Genomic DNA, 4,602 nt, shown 5'->3' with positions numbered 1-4,602 from the left:
AGCTGCGGCTGGGGCGCGTGCCCTGGCGGAGGGATCCCGACGAGGGCGGTGCGTGGCGTGGCCACGTGGTGACTGGTGTGCCCGTTTTGACGATGCTTCCGCGAGCGGGCGGGCCAGGTGTGATGTCAGGCCGGGCAGGTTTGTTCGCTTCGCTGAACTTCACTTTGTTAGTGAGAGCTGAGAAAGTGGTACACCGCGGCCGTCGTGCGATGCAGGCGCACGACCTCTTGGTTCGTCCCTGCCCTGGCATCTCCGAAGGCGAAATCAGCCATTGTTGTGCGGCAGATGGAAGGTTGTGCCTCGCCAGCGGCTCTCAGTGCACCTTGTTAGTTCAGAAAGGAAGCGAAGGCGAACCCGGTGAAGTTTTCATGAATCCAATAAAATAAACTTTGTAACTTGAATATATTCCCTTAAGACATGATGTCGTCTGGACCGGTTTCAATAAGAAAGATGGTTTTTTACCTGGTCTGCATGAAAACAGCATCTTCCCCTTGTAGGAGAGGGCAGGTAATTTTTTGGCTCGGTCAGCCTTACCAAAACTTTATCCCCAAGGAAGGTGTCCTGAGATGAGGTGATCTGTAAAGATAAGGTTTAAGTATACTAGAGATCTTCAAAGGTCCAGTCCCAGTAAATCAGATCAATCTGGAGAAAATATTGCAACTTGTATTACAGAAACTCTTAAAAAACGGAAGAGACCAAAATCCTAAAAGCAAAATGGGCAAGGACATGAACAGACAGTTCAGAAGGAAAAAAAAATATATCAGTGGTCCTTAAACATAAAAAGTTGCTCAACCTCACAGAATAGGACACAGTGAAGTTACAATGATCAGATTGGCAAAAACCACACGTTGAAATCACATAGTTGGCAAGGTTGTGGGGAAACGTGCTCGTAAATTTTCTGGTGGGAATGGAAAGCGATTCAAGCTCTACGGAGTACCAAAATTACATATGCATTTATCCTTATACCTTGCAATTCCATTTCTAACCCTAACCTTATTCAGAACATGCACTTCCACAAATACAAACAAAGTATACGCAAGCCTATTCATTGTAGAGCTGTTTTCCATAGTAAATGTTTGGAAATAACACAAATACCCATTAGTAGGAACTGATTGGATATGATAGATCCGTATTGTGGAATTCGATGCAGCCATATAAAAGAATGAGGATGGTATTTATGTCTTGCTTTGAAGTGAGTCCCAGGGTATAGTAAGTGATTTAAAGTGATCTTCGGGGCATACTTACTTGGGGTAGGGGTGGGGGTGGGGGAATAACACTGGAAGGGTATGTTAGAAACTAAGTAATTTCCAATAGAGAGTGGAGGGGACAGAATTAGTAGGAAGACTTCTCTGTGAATACTTAAAGTTTTACATAGCCAATAAGTAAATAAAAAAGGAAACAAAGTAAACCTCAAAGTACAAAGCAAATTGAAGCAAAGGAACCTAACTCTGAATCAAATTGGTAACATTATGTCACAGGGAAATAAGAATTATTCCCTACATCTTTTGGCCACAATACTGTTGCAGTTTATCTCTCCCCACCCCCCCCACCCCCCACCCCAGAGAAGCACTGCCACCAGCAAGCATGCCCAGGGCAGTGCTATCTTTTTTTTTTTTTTCATGTAAAACTGTAAAGTTAAGCACAATCATCATCCACAATGTTATGTTATAAATTCCATGTCTGATCCTCTAGCTTTTCTTCTAGTGGCATACACGACCCTAGACTTCCCCTTTCAACCATACTCACTCTCACAGTATTTCTTGGGTGGGGTTTATCCTAAGGATGAAGAAGAACTGGAAAAGAATCCTGAACTGTATTCAGTGGTTTATAACTAAATATTTTGAAACTCCATGGTAGAATAACACAAATATATTGATGTTATTGTGTGTAAAGAATTTCCGAGTTAAAATGATATCCAAGTACAAAATCAAAGATCAGAAGATCCGTGTGTATATTAAATTTAAATTGGAAATATAAACTTGAACGTATAATTAAAATAGATTTCCTAGCTCAGTGCACTTCAGGGCCTGGAAGCAGTAAGGCCACCAGCTGTGCCGGGCAAACCAGGGTAGTTGGTCACCCTACAGTAACAAGAGCACACCTAGCACCCAGATCTTGGTTTCTAGTTTCCATTTCCCTCTAAAAAAGATCCAGAGCTCTCTAGAGAATGGGCTGATTCTAGTTTGGGGGCACGGAAAGTTCAAGATGAGTCTGAGATATTTATTCTGGATTGCTAAGGAATCCCTTAGGCTATTGGGGGGTATGTAAATAGGACATAGGAGAACAGGCAAAACCTATGTACAGTGATAGAAATCAGATCAGTGGTTGTCTCGGATGGGAAGGGAAAAGAATAGACCTGAAATGGGTATAAAGGCACTTTCAGATGTGATGAAAATGTTCTGAGTCATACTTAGGGTGCTAGATACCCAAATATGTACATTTTTCAAATTTCCATCAAAGTGTCCCATTAAAATGGTTGCATTTTAGTGTATGTGCAAATTATACCTCAGTTTAGTAAATTTTTAAAATACTTAGGAGCCTACTTGAAAGGTCTCTCACAGGCCAAAGTTAGGGCAATTTGAGCCTCAAAAAGAAAATGGCTATAATAAATTACAAACACTGAATGAAAAATATGTGACTTCATATGTTATACTCAGAGAGAGGGAAGAAAAACTCTTCCATCATTGGAGGTGCCTATTACGCTAACTTCATACTCTGAAAATGGGTTGATAAAAGAATAGGATTTACCCTGCCTTTTAAAAAGGATAACTGGTTCATCCCCAGTCGATGTGGAAAAATTCTTCTTTATAGGATGCCAGCTAATACATTTAGAATAAATGGTAGAATTTGAAAATAGCCATCATGCACACTCCAGTGAAATAATTGATTCAAACAAGGATTTTCAATGAACTTTAAAGCTTTTAGGTAAAAGGTTACTGGTAAGTGGAAAATTCACATGGCGCCCATGTATCACCCCCATATCTTACTTATCTAATGATAAAGAAGAAAAACACCTGTACGGTGGAGCCATCTGGTGGTCCCCAGCTGAACTAAGTGGTCAAATTTGGTATCAGTTTTGTGGGACAACCTGGTAATATACCTCCAGTTTACAGAAAATATAGGAAAAAGAGAAACAGTACTAGTGCAAGTCTATCAAAATAGTAGGAAAAGTCATTATTCAGAAAAAAATGTTATGAAACTATGAGCAAAAAGTTTTTACTGATCACCCGAGTTGGTACAATCCTCAATAATAGCAATATTTACTGTTTTAAATAGTACATACGGTTGACTTAGACTGATATTAAATAAATTGGCCACTTCTTTCCCAATAAACCTTCTACTTAGCCTGTAACCTATATTCCTACTACTTTGATTTAGGAATCACCTACTAAAATACTGAGAAGAGGGAGGCCAGAAATAAAAAGAAAAGACATTTGCAGTGAGGCTGGTCTTCATCACGTGGCACCCAAGAAGTTTGGGGATCCTGGAGATGTCCAGAATTGGTGGCTGAAGAAGTTTGTGGTGACTTCCCAGAGCTCAGAGCTGTGAGATTTCTTGGGTTGGATTTATCGTAAGGATGAAAAAGAGCTGGAAAAGAATCCTCAGCTGTATTCAGTGGGTTAATTATGTGCGATTATGACTCTGCATACATCATTGTTTCACAAGACAGTACCTCCGCTCATTCCATCCTTTTTGTCTGGAATCTTCTTCCCACTCGTCCTTACCATGTTAACAAAGGTCATCTTTAGCAATTAGCCTAGAGACACCATTATTATTTAGCTCAGTCTCATTTCCTTTTTACTTTCAGACTGTTCCCTACTCACATGCCAACCCAATGTGCACAAAACTTTCAGATTTAACTAACATCTAGATATTTTAACCATAATAAAAGCTAGCAATATTTAGTCTCCATTTTCTTTGTGGATCACAAGGAACTCCACTAGCACTGGCATGCTACAATTTCTTTTTAAATTTAGATTACTATCGTAATTTTAACTAGTAGTTATAATTTTAAATATGTTACTTCATTAAATATAGTTCATCTCCTTGAACCATAATGATGAACACATTTCTAGACATTTTGTTTTAAATCAATATATCCATTATATACCCAAGAAACATTTACTAAATACCAGCCACATTGTATCAAGAATAGGGTCAACAAAGGAGATTTTAATGCCCCAAATTGTGGCTGTATAGCTGGGGCTTTAAACATCCCCCATTCCTTGGTGGAGGCAGAGAGCATCCATTAGTCAGCAGAGATACCAGAGGTACAGCTATCTCAGGGTCATTTGTTCTTGGAAACAGGCTTGTCCGGTTCCTTGGAAATCCCTTCCTTAGGAAAAATAAAGGACGCCTTTGAAGAAAATTTCCCAATCCTGATCCCTGTAATTCCCCCCCCCCACCCCAGCAATCCATTCAGTGAAAATAATAGCAGCTTTCTGAAAAGGACTCAGTGTGCCAGTATGACAAAGCCTTGCTGCACTCGTGCCAACCCTCCCTGTGGCAGACCCTGATGAGAGCCAACCCAACAGCCCCGTTCCTCTTCTTCCTTACTAATAGCCCCTTGGTTTTTTTGAATTATAATAGCAGCAGCCAGAG

This window comes from Tamandua tetradactyla, chromosome 11 (genome assembly GCF_023851605.1).
Source record: "Tamandua tetradactyla isolate mTamTet1 chromosome 11, mTamTet1.pri, whole genome shotgun sequence".
Taxonomy (NCBI): domain Eukaryota; kingdom Metazoa; phylum Chordata; class Mammalia; order Pilosa; family Myrmecophagidae; genus Tamandua; species Tamandua tetradactyla.
Note: the sequence above shows the minus strand (reverse complement) of the source record.